General features: G+C 32.3%; 1 long non-coding RNA gene across 1 annotated transcript; it reads right to left on the minus strand.

The window, feature by feature from the left end:
• Nucleotides 1-3,996: 3,996 nt before the first annotated feature.
• LOC146994895 (uncharacterized) lies at nucleotides 3,997-10,214 on the minus strand. The gene is made up of 4 exons (XR_015043297.1): nucleotides 9,839-10,214; nucleotides 8,771-8,854; nucleotides 7,592-7,645; nucleotides 3,997-4,149 (listed from the first exon to the last, which is right to left on the minus strand). It is a non-coding gene; the product is annotated as an uncharacterized LOC146994895 (long non-coding RNA).
• Nucleotides 10,215-13,726: the final 3,512 nt, after the last annotated feature.

Genomic DNA, 13,726 nt, shown 5'->3' on the forward strand with positions numbered 1-13,726 from the left:
AAGGAAAGTTTAACCACAAAGATTAGACCTGTGTTCGATGCCTCAGCGAAGGAAAGGAATGGTATGTCCTTAAATGATTGTTTAGAAAAGGGCCCAAATTATTTCAAATTAATACCAAGTATTTTAAACAGATTTCGCCTAGGTAAATACAGGGTTATCTCAGATATACGTAAGGCCTTTTTGCAAATAGGTGTCTGTCCTCGAGATAGAGACTTTCTTAGATTTCTCTGGTGGGAAGAAGGAGATTCTGAAAAATTGAAAATATATCGACATAAGCGCGTTGTGTTTGGCGTTTATGCCAGTCCTTTTTTCTCAGCGCCACATTGAATTATCATTTCCAGAATGTTCCTGAACATCAACAAGAGGTAGCTAAGAAATTAAGTGAATCAATGTACGTCGACAATTGTGTGGCCAGCATTGATACTATTGAAGAACTAAACACTTTCATTAATGTGTCAAAGGAAATTATGTCGACTGCTAAATTTGATTTAAGGGGATGGTGTTACAATGAACCTAGCAGTGAAACTTTAAAAGGAAATCCTTGCAATGAAGACTCCGATAAAACCGTTTCAGTTCTGGGGTTGAAATGGAATTTATCAAATGACACTTTGTCCTGTGACTTTAAAGATAGTTCTGCGAAACAGCCTATCAGCAAAAGGAATATATTGTCAATAGTACACAGGATTTTTGACCCAATTGGGTTTACAGCTCCTGTTACTCTGTTTTTTAAGCTAATGCTTCAAGAATGCTGGAAACAGAAGATTTCATGGGGGTAACAATTTACCTAAAAGCATTTCTGACAAATTCGAAAGTTGGAAAAATAAACTGCACAATTTGGAAAAAATAGTTGTACCCAGAAGAATTTGTGCTGACTTCGAAAGAATTTCTGGTTTATCTTTACACGTGTTTTGTGAAGCGAGTAAATGCCACATGCACATGCTTATGCCACATGCATATTTATGCGAAGCTGTAATGAAAATTCCATTACATGTCAGCTCGATCCAGAGTGGCACCTATCAAGTTGATTTCCATACCTCGACTAGAGCTCTTAGCTTGTATGATTGGTGCTAGACTGGCACTTCATGTTAAGGAAGATTTGAGACTAGAAAGCTTGCCTATTTATTATTGGTGTGATTCTATGGATGCATTATTTTGGATAAAAAAGAATGAAAACTGGGCTGTTTTCGTTCACAACAGAGTGAAAGAAATCCATACTCTAAGTAATCCAAATGACTGGAATTATATTCCTAGAACACTAAATCTAGTGGACCTCCCTTCCCGAGGATGCAGTCCGGAAACCTTAGTCAAATCGAAATGGTGGGAGGGTCCCGATTGGTTGAGAAATGATCCAGAAAAATGGCCTACCTCTGAAATTGTACCGAATTTTGACATTATATAAATGCTGAAAGAAAGAAGACAATAATTTCTGCAGTTAATTCGAATGCTATGATTGAAGTTAATTTTGATAAGATTTCTTCATACAATACCATTCTAAAGATAATATCTTGGATCTTCCGTTTTGTTAAAAATGTCAGACTAAGTCCTAATGAAAGAACTTTTGGAACAATTACAGTGGAAGAAATTAAAGGAGCTGAATTAACTCTTTTGAGATTAGTGCAGAGTGAATCATTTTCTGGATTAGATGACAAAAGATTACGTGTGCTTCAACCAATGATTGATTCTAACGGAATCCTTAGGGTTAAAACCAGAATTCTGAGAAGAGATGATACAGAAAATTTTCAATTTCCTATTATTCTTCTTCAGATCATCCTATTGTAGTAAAATTAATTAGAGCTAAACATGAAATGAACAATCTTGCAGGAGTACAATTTTTAATATCCGCCTTACGAGAACAATATTGTATTTTGAAAGCACGAAAGACTGTCAAGAAAGTCATAAGAAGCTGTATGTCAGAGGTTCGATACTAGTTCTTGAAAAACACCCAGTGCTCCTCTCCCTGAAGATCGAGAAATCAAAAATCATGGATAGTGATTTTTACCTGTGCTGTTTTTCGTGCAGTACATTTGGAATCGCTTTTCTCGCTATCAACTGAAAGTTTTCTGCAAGCGCTGAGACGTTTCATTGCTAGACATGGAAGACCCACACCCTCTATTCCGACAATGGAACAAATTTAAAAGGAAGTGATAGATTATTCAAAAGCTTAAATTGGGAAAAATCTTAGAACAAGCTAGTATCCACAGGATCACATGGAAATTTCTTCCACCATCAGCTCCCTGGTGGGGAGGATGGTGGGAGCGATTAATAGGAGTTCTGAAAAGAATACTTCGCAAAGTTTTAGGATGATCATCTCTGAATTATGAAGAAATGATAACAATTTTGTGTGACTGTGAAGCAATAATGAATAATCGTCCATTGACGTATGTCTGGGAAGATGTTGAAGATTTATCTCCGATCACACCTTTCACGTTTCTCCATGAGATTCGACAAATTGGAGTTCCCGATCTGGATAATATAGATGCGAAATCTTTAAACAAAAGGCTTATTTATTGACAAAAACTTTTACAAGATCTACGTAAAAGATTTCGAATCGAATATCTCGGAGAGTTAAAAATTATGAACATGTAAGAGCTTCACAACCTCTGAAAATGAGATCTTGTTTTAGTGTCCGATGATAATAAGAAGCGAACAGACTGGTTATTGGCAAAAGTAACCGAGATTTTCAAATCTCGGGATGGACATGTGCATTTAGTTAAGGTCAAGACTAAGCTTGGAGAAGTTTTGCGACCAACCAAGCGTTGTATCCTTTGGAGATAACATCATCAGATGAACAGTCTAGATTTAGAAATGTGGCAAGCAGCTCTTCTGATGAACCAGAGACTTACTGTGATCCTGATATTCGTAATGACTTGCCTCAACATCTCAAGAGCGAAAAGATTCCATCGATGACTACAAGAAGTGGTCGAATGGTAAAGCCTGTTCAAAGGTTACAGTTTTAAATTTGATTTTTCAGCAAATTTAAAGGTGGGAGTATGTTGAAACTCTCACCGACAATCACGTGATTTGCACATGCGCGCAGCAAAAACTAAATCAGAACTTTTTAGTTGAACTTGATGATGAACATTTGAGTGAACTCGTGATGGACATTTGAGTGAAACATGTAATCCTTATCTTTGTGTTATACATATTTTTTAGTTTAGTGCTGTTATTGTAAATTAAATATCTTATTATCTTAGAAGCCTCTCTCTTTCTGTGAGTAGTGTATAGATGTACTTAAGAAAAATACTCCCGGATATGCCTTTGGAGAAGAAAGATCGATTAAAAGGTAAGTCTTTCTACCTTTTATTTTCTAAGAGTTAGTAACATTAAGAGTAATATCGAACATCCTACCAAACAACTGTATTCCTCAGTATCAGGAGATTTTGTCCCTGTGAGTGTCACAGTGCTCAGAAGAATGGAACTCGACACTGTGCCTGTAATAGCAACGCAAATACTGAAGGACGTATTTTCTTTTAAAATCCTGCAGTGATCTGCACAAGAAGTGCAGTATATCAGTTCCATTGCACTGAGATTTTATTGAACCCACTTCAAGACTGCATGCTACAGCAGTTTGTCCAGTATTTATTCTTATGGATAGCTATGAATGTCCGCATAAACCAAAATTTCTGAACGAGTACCTCAAACATAAAAACACTGCTCACAGGAAGTGGTCATCCAATTCACCTAACTTGAATCCCTGTTAAAAATCTTTACAATGTGTTAGATGCACTGCTTTTATTAACAGTTTCCTCTAACTATGTTCAAGAAGCTTAAAAATTGAACCATTAGAAAAATGGCCGTTATTGCCTTATGACAGCTCCATATAGAATACCATTTCAAAACTTAAATGAAGGTCAGAAGTGACATCCTTCTTTATGATTAGTTTTACTTCTTTACATTCTTTATAGTTTTTTTTACCTACATAACATGATATAACAAATAGAAATAAATAGACACAAATATACCTAATTATTCACTTTTATTACCATTTAGCAATAATGAAAAAATTGCATAAAATAAAATGCATAAATTAAATGAAGCTTACATGAGAATGAGGTTCTTTTAAAACCTAGTCCCAGGGCCCTGACGTTTCGCTTGGGACCTTGTCACCGGACCCTGGGACTTGGACATCAACCTCGTCCAGGGTCGGCGCTGTAATAAAATTTTTAAATTAGAAATAAAATCTTTTAACATGAAGTTCAAGCAAAAAGTTGCATTCAGGAACATTAAAAAATTTAACACTAGCACACTAAAAACATATATATAAGCATAAAGAACAATGTATGAATTGATTTAATGCCACAAAAATTTGGCAATATGCAATAAATAAGACTCGGGAAGGTTTTTTTAAATGCAGGACAGCTCTCCAATTATCCAAAGTGCCAATCCTTTCCATGGCATGGAAAATTAAAATTAGATGGCAATTCATTGACAAGCTGTAATTTTTCCCACTATTTAATGACACTTTATTTTAACATGCAAATTATTATTGCCTTATAATGTAACAGCTTAGCCTAACGTAATCATATATTATCCCTTCAAACATAACACTGTTGCCAAGCAGCATAATTTAACACCAAGTACAGATAAGAATGACGTTATAATATCTGTGCTTTCATTTGATGTAAGCATAACTTTCGATGAGCCCCCTTTTGTTTTAGAAAATTAGCTCTAGAAATCCATTAGTGACTGCATTCTATTTCTTAAATAGACGGTTGACAAAATGTTATTAGATTGGGACAGTTGCTTGCAGGAATACTAAACAAAGCTTTCAGTAAAATCAGAAGGCCCAACAAAATAGTAGAAATCGATGAAAGCCTTTTTCCAAAGTAGGTCAAATACTATCACAGCAGTGATTATTTGGAGAATTATGCAATGGGACTTACATATGTTTTATTATAAGAGTTGCCAGGGCTCTTCTCAGGTGTTATGGGGCCCTAGGCAAAACATGGAAAAGCCCCCCTCCCTGAGACTGTGAAAATTGACTGAAAGGCATGCTTTCCAGAAGAGCAAAATTGATTGGCGTGCGTAACGTATGCAGTTTGTCGGAAAATTAGTCTGGACATTTCCTGACCTTTCATGGATGCCACGGGAAGACATAAATGGGGATTTTATCTGTATATATGTCATACATAATATTATATGAATATGCCAGAAGAATCTACTCTATTGTGTACTGATGACGCAAGTAACCGAGTATTACCTAATATAGCATTATAGGCTAGTATGCAATTAATTCAAACCTTAATGTAAACACACTTTGTATCAGGGCTTAATTTCTAAAATTAGATGTGCCGGAGCCCTATGCAAGGCCATCAGAAAAGAAGAACAAAAGTAAATAAATAAATATAAAGGCCCTTAAAAATTATTAATAATTAAAAAATTAAAGTTAATTATTACCAGATTAATTAATTATTAAATAAGTATTGATAATTTTTAATTAATATTAACAATAATTATTCCTATTGTTATTTAATTAATAATTATTGTTCAATTAATTAATGATTAATTATTATTATTCATTAAAATAATAAAAGAGTAAAGTAATTAAATGATTAGAATTAAATAAAATGTACAGAGCTAAATTAAAATTAATAAGCGATTTTTAATATTCTTTTGCTAAAAATAAAATTTTCGAGATCAGATTTCTACTGAAATTGTTCTTCATCTGCATACAAGAAGTGCCGGACCCTTATTATTTAGGGTTCCAGTGCACTCCGTCTAGAATTATGATTTATCCCCAAAACTAAGAAGTACAGGAGGCAGGCTCTGGCACAATTTAAGTGCTGCCTTGTATATGTGCATGTAAATGTATAATAATTATTTTATCCGTATATCTACATCATGTTATAGGACTCAGGAAACTGAGTATCACCTAATTTATTATGTACATGTAAGCATTGGAGCCCGATATGCAATTCAAACCTTAATGGGAAAACACCCTGAGTAATTTTATTCTTGCAAAATCTTTTATTAAGTCTGTATAATCAAGACTGTCGATGATTTTGTGCTCGATTGATATTAACGCTCTTGCATCATGCTTGTTTGCTGGTCACTTCATAGTCAGCTTGAGCTTTGAAAAGCTGCGTTCAGCAGACGTGACAGTTACTGGAAATGTCAAAGTGACAAGCAATGCAACAGAGACGTTTGGGAAAGAATCTAGCAAAATGTTCTCGTATATGAACTGCAGACTTTTAAAAGCACCAGTACATTGTTGCACTAAACCTGGTAAGTTGCCCAATTCAGCACATATATCATGAGCATCAACATTCGACCCAGTAATTTCATCTGTTAAGATATCGATGAAAACATCACAACACTTCATCAGGTCAGTTTCGCTCATTCGCTGAATTATGGTTGGCATGTTTAACATATTTAGCTGATATTTTGGGAAAGTTACATGAATAAAATTTAGGATAGCAAGGACAATGTGTTAATTTATTTACCAATAAATGCACTGATAAAAAACTCGAGCTAATAATTTAAGAAATATATAATAATATTTTAAACATTTTACCATATTTTAGAAAATTTTCTAATCGAAAATAATTTGAAATAAAAGAATTAATGTCTGACATTAAAAGTAATTGTTTTTCATTGATAAATAATCTCAACATGTATTTTCCCAAGGATTATGAAAAAGAAAATTTTGCTCAAATGTACCTGAAATTTTATCTCGTTTGGAAAAAGAACAATTGAGAGAAATTTTCTGTGGTCAAACTCTAACTGAAGATTTCAAAAATAGCACATTTGTTAACTTTTGGCTGAACTGAAAAAAAGAATTTAAAGGCATTTTCAAATAAAGCTATTAAATTCATACCGCCTATTTATTATGCACAACCTATTTGGGTGAAGAAAGATTTTCTTCCATGTTAAATTTGAAAAATAGATACAGAATAAAATCATAAGTGGATCCTAATTTATGGTTAAAAACTAAGTAAAATAAGACCAGGCATAAAGAGATTCAAATATTTTAAGCACAGCCAAATTTCAGACTAAATTTTAAAATTAAAGCTATTAGAGGAAATTTTAATAATTAAAAATCATAACTAATTTTTAATCTAATATTTCTTATGTGTGCATATGAAATACATACAGCCAATAGGTTGTGAAAATGGCAAAATATATTTTTTAATATTTCTATTGAGAAAATGAAAAATAATCATTGTAAAATGTAGTGGTGGTACATAAGTTTTTCAGTTTTTGTTTAGATGGTACACGTTAGTGAAAAGGTTGAGAACCACTGAATAAACACAAACAGATGATCGATTTTAAATAATAAACTTTCAATCACAACAATTACTCATCCTAACAATTCCTTAAATCAACACCGAAGATATATGAGTCGGAGAATAAATCAGACCAAGCGCGGCAGCGATGGAGCATTAAGTGTTTCTCACGCATCTTGAAAATATCTGTTAAAGCTAAAAATTTGGGCATGCAGTTGGCGAGTAACAAAAACAAGTTCCTTCAGTATCTCCACACTTCAAACAAACGACACTTAACTAACTTTTGGAAAATTACAGCTAGGTACTGATGTCTACTAAAACCACTGAAACTAAATAACTACGTATGATAAATCAATAAAACTTACCGGCGGTTTGCGCCGAGGCGGAAGACGCCGACGCCGACTGGAACTCACAGACTCCTGCAAAAGAAACATACATATTTAGAAGCTTTTAATAGTTTAGTGCACATATTCTAAATATTTCTTACATTCGAGTCAGGTAGGGAAAATCTTGCGATAACTGTACACCAGTTTTTAGGAGGTACGGACATTAAGTAGAATTAATCTAAATTTTAAAAAACTATGAGTTGTTGGATGTGAATTTCTAAGCTTCTTCAAACAAATCTGTGTATGTTGGATTTTGAAAGGGGAATGAAAACTGGAGTCTGATGAATGGGACATTACTTTGATACTGTTTTCGATACTCATTCTGTATTACTACACCACTCAAATTAAGCATGAAGCATTCAAATAGGAAACACACCTGGAATTCTGCATGCTTTAAATTGAAATATATTGTGTTAAAGAGGTACCAGATATATATCCATGAGATCAGTGCAGAAAAAAGACCTATAGATTTTTTTATAAGCAATAAATAATCAAGAAAAATATCCTTCGTGTCTTTCATGTTTAATTTTTCTACTCTTTAAATATTACAGCTGTAGAGGATGAGAAAGGCAGTTCCGCATACAACTCATTATGTCGGTCATCACTTAAAGTCTGAGATGGGGCATAAACTCTGTTAGAACATGGAACAAAGTTAAATCATTTTCCAAGCTACTGACAGCTAGCTTCACAACAGTGTAAGATATTTTCTTGACCTGAGATATTTTCTTGACTTGATGTAAGTCCTATGGACTGACATTTTTATGCATCTTTAGAAGAAATTATGAGGCTATTATTTTATGTTTCTTTACTGCTACATTTTGCTATAGTATGAAGAACTTACCCATAAATGTCTCAAAATTATCTTCTATAAAAAGAAATGATTCATTGCAATAACCATAAAAGGTGTTACTTTATTTTTACATTATTTAAACATTTACACATATAATGCTCCCCGAAAAGGCATTAACTTCAACTGGTAAATTAAAACTAAAAACAGATGTCTAATAAAAGCTCCTACACTAAGCTGACTACTGATAAAAAAAAGCTAATAACCAAGTTAAATAAAATTTTAAGAAAAACTTCAATTGAATTATGAATTTGAATGACAGATACTTAATCATTCTCTTTATAATATATATGAAGATTCACAAAACTTACGTTAGGTGCGCAAGGTGGTGCAGGTGGAAGAGATGCAGGAGGAGATGGAGGAGGAGGTGGAGGTAGGACAGTTGATGCCACATTCTGTAAAAGCAAAACAAACATACTTAGAAACTGTCAATACTTAGTACACATATTACAAGTATTCGTTAAAATTTACAATCGGATGTCAAACATCTTGAAAAAGCAATATGAGAGTTTTTATGAAATACTGAAATCAAGTAAAAACTAATATAAATTATCAAACAGTTCCGTTTTGCCGGATGTGAATTTTCAAGCTTTCACAGACCTTCTTTTTTTTTACAACTGCAGCTACATCTTGCTGGTGCTGTTTTCCATTCCACACAGGAGGTCAAAATGAAGTTGATATGTTTTTGGACTCGGAGTCATCAAGTTTCTGGGCCAAAGGTTTTGAAAAACTACCAAAATATTGGCATAAAATAATGGATTTAGGTGGTGGTTACTACCTGCACTAAAGACACCGCTTTCATGTTTTTTTAATGCAATTAAGAACGTTTTTTTTTATGGAAAACTTTCTTTAAGATCAGGCACATTTCAACAATACAATTCCATGACAATACTATAAGAAATGAAATTCTGAAATACTGTACGAAACATAGATTATATGACATTTGAAACATTTACTAGATAATTGAGAAAATATAATTGCTATTGCAACACTGAAATAAGAGCAAGAAAAGAATACTTAAAAGAACAGCAGCAATCATTTAACATAGTACCAGACATTTCCAAATATAAGCCGACCTGCATACAATCCAGACTTTGCAAAATTTCAGTCAAAATTGAAGACACATATGTGCAAATTTTAAATCTTTCAGATGCATTCCTTATTAAAAATAATATGATGTGAACACGACTCTCTTGTATGGAGTATTTATACACACTTTTAATGCATTTCAATTTATACTTAATTCCTCAAATTTGAGATATATTTTCATTCATTTAATTCAGTTCTCACTCCGTGACAAGAGAAAAATATGTAAAAACTCAAAATTCCTTCATTAAAAATTGAAAAATATGAAAAAACATAAATTTCATTTGTCTTACCCGAAATGGCATCCCTGTCCCACAAGCTCTCGTCATCGACCTCGTGACTGGGCGGTGCTGAAACAAAAATTTTTAATTAGAAATATAATCTTTGGAAATTCAAGCAAAAAGTTTCATTCATAAACAATAAAAAATTTGGCAGCATACAATAAATAAAACTGGGCATAGTTTGTCAGCTCTTTGGTTACCCAGGTAACCAACCCTTTCCATGGCATTGAGAATTAAAATTAGACGGCAATTCATTCACAAGCTGGCAATAGTTTTCACTATTTACTAATATTTTATTAACTTTTTTCTATTATTAGCAAGCAGATTATTATATCTTAACTAAGTAAGCTTTTGTTTGTGGGAAAGAAACATAAAAAGATAAAGGGGGGGGAAACTTGATCAAAGCCACAGATTTCATAACCCTCCAGTGTCACAGTATTTGCTTATAAAGGATAATTTTAAGTTTTAATGTTTTGGCACCAATGATATTTTTTCTTAGATTGTAAAAGATTGAGTTAAAAAATGTGTCTGGCATCTAGAGAGATTATTATGATTTTGATAAACGGTGTAAGGCTTGTTGTGATTAATCTCATAAAGTGTTCTCTTTATGTATTAGTATAATGTGTTTTTTTATGAGAAGTACATAATTCTTAGAAAATATAATCTACATGCCAACTTCACACCAACACGACAATAATAGAAAACGTAACTATTTTATGACAGTTATAGGATACATATAGAATTATAAATATCAGGTTTTTAAGAAAAGTTTCCCGCCATTGCAAATATCATCTGTGCCATCAGTTTGCATTGGCATATTTAATCATATTTTGTCGTACAATTTTTCGCATTTGAAAGAAAGAGACTTGCTTTAGTATATTGTGTTGTGAAATATGTAAAAAAATATCGTTATCATTAAAAACAAGGTGCCTAAAATGCTACTGGTTTAGAACCATCATTTACGTTCAATGCTCTTGAAAAAATAACTTACTTGAGGAACTGGGGTCAAAGACTGCACCCTCTTCCTCTTCTTCCTGTTGCCCTATAACAGTAACAAATATATTTAGACACAACTATTAGAATACTTAATGCACATATTACAAATATTTCTTACATTTACAATTACATATCAAAACCTTGAAATTACACCATGTCATTTATGTTTATGCTGCTATATTAAGATTCTATTTGAAAGTAAATGAAATTTCAAAATTTTATTAAATTTACTTTCTCAATTTTCGAAAAGCATTTTGATGTCATAATGGTAACTGCCTACAAATCATAAAATCACACATTTGTACTGCCATTTCAAAACTGAGTTTCTTTTACTAAGAGAATGGCATGCAAAATACATACCTGAATTACAAAACTAAATAAAACGAATGAATTCATAATTTTAAATAAATAATGTTAAACTATTAGAATCTATAAAAGCAACATTTTGAAAACTCCCACCACATAGAATTCTGCAGTTTTTAATTGCAGTTAAAAACATGATTGCATAATCTTCGAGATAAGCATGTTCAAGGTATGATGGAAATTCTAAAGATTTAGTTTTGTAACGAATGTAATATTTTTCAAAGTATGCTGTGTCCAATATATAGAAACTTTTACAATGTAAAAAATATCAGCAGAATAAATATTGTGGAAAAATAATTACTTCTTAAGGATCTGCCTTACTACATATTAACATACTGTAGAAATGCACTTATTTTGGATAAAATGAGATGCTGTACGGATTCTATAGAAAAAATTTATCATTTAGCATTTTAGACTCAAACGCACAGATTTGTAGAAATCCCTATTAATGATGCTTCAGGTTTATAAACAACATTTACAGTTACAACTCTTCTTTTGTGGTCACCCAGAGAGATATTTATATAAAAAATGGAATAGTATTGAAGATTAATGCAGTTTTAGTGTCAAAAATTCCAATTCACATTGATGTGTTTAATATATTTTGTCAAACAATTTTGGGCATTAAGAGTGTGTTGTGAAATAAGTAAAAATATGTCGTTATCATTAAATGCAAGGAGTCTAAAATGCTACCAGATTTGAACCACCATTTACGTCCAATTCTGCTGCAAAAAATAACTTACTTGAGGCATTGGGACAGGAGACTCTGCCCTCTTCCGCTTCTTCCTATTGCCCTATAAAAGTAACAAATATATTTAGAAACAACTAACAGAATAGTTACTGCACATATTACAAACATTTCTAACATTTGCAATCACATATCAAAACCTAGAGATATTTAATCATTCTTTTTTAAATATATATAAAGATACACAAAACTTACTTCAGGCAGGCAAGGAGGAGAAGGAGGTGGTGCAAAAGTTGGGGATGACACACACTATTAAAGTAAAAAACAACATAATTCAATCATTTTTAAAGCAAAAAATGTACAATTTACAAACATATAAGAGTAAAGAAATTGAAATCACTGAGCCGGGTAACAAAGTGGGTATATATATAAATATATTTATATACGTTTGGTGCGGCCGATTGCAACCATAATAAGAGGTGCACATCTACATGTTATAGCAGTCCTATATACAAAATTTCAACGTTCTGAGGCTACTCGTTTTTGAGTTATGCAAAATACACACGTTCGTACAGACGCCACGAAAAATTCTCTTCAGAATTCATTTTAAAGAGGTTTTATAATTTTTCTTTTTGAGGAAAAGAGTGTTTTATTCTGTCCTTACATACAGATATCACGGGATATTTTTGTTGAAATATGCTGCCTGAAACTTTTCGCGATTACAATACTTCCTCTTTCTTCGTACACAGAAGTAAAAACCTTGAGATAACTGTATGACAGCCACGGGCAACTGGGTGCCTGCGAATCATTTAACATGTGCCACCACTTTGCGATCACAATTTAACATCATCACTGCTGTGCGATCATAATAAAAATGTTTTAGTTTCAATAAAATTCTACATGAAAGTTTTCTCATTTTTAATGAAATAGAAATTGCACAGATACCGGCACAAAGCGAAATGTGACCGAGCGAAATCTCTTTTTCTATGTGCATGTATCCAATTCCTTCTAAACTTTTTCAGTTGCAATGTCTAAAATCCTAAAGAAATATTACCCTTGCCAATTCTGTAACAGCAAAAAAACAGAAAAATTTTGGAAAAAAAAATCAGAGGGAAAAAGTATAAAATAAATTTTATAGAGAAAACTGGACTACATGGGAAAAACTCTCACCATGAAAAAATTAAAATGAAGGCATTCTTAATTAATTACATGTCTATTTGGGTTTTGCTAATAATTGTTTCATAAATTGTTCTAAAGCAGAAAGCATTTATTGTCTTGTTCAATTTTCAGATTCAAAATATTGCATAAGTTGCCAAAATCAAAAGTATTGTCACTTTATATGATAGCAAAAAATACAAATGTTTCATTTTAATGTTATTTCTTGAATACGATTTCAATAAATTAGCATTATTTCAATGAAATTCATCAATATTATATTTAAAAAAAATATGGTCGAAAAATTACCAAATTTCCGAATTAAAAGTTTTCTACAGAAAATAATCTTAAAATCGACAAAATATTCATAAGTCGCCAAATTTGGAACCGTTCAATTAAGAATTCACATTCCCAAACATAAAAAGTTGTTTAAGAGCTCTTCATTAGAAAAAATGAAAGAATTTCGAAAAGCATGCGTTTCACTTCTTGCTTAGAAACTTGAGTATCGCACCGTTTATATTAGAAATAGGAACAAATTACCCATTCAAAAGGTTAGGAAATTCAAAAGGAAATTAGACAAATATGGTAGTATAGAACTATGTATCTCAGTGAAAGGCCAAAAATATTTGTTCAAAGTACTATTTCACATTCAAAATGGCAGTCCTGAAAACCGACAAATTTCAGATGATTAAAATTAAAGA

This window comes from Stegodyphus dumicola, chromosome 10, assembly GCF_044657685.1.
Source record: "Stegodyphus dumicola isolate Sdum_Otavi_A_Nest chromosome 10, ASM4465768v1".
NCBI lineage: Eukaryota > Metazoa > Arthropoda > Arachnida > Araneae > Eresidae > Stegodyphus > Stegodyphus dumicola.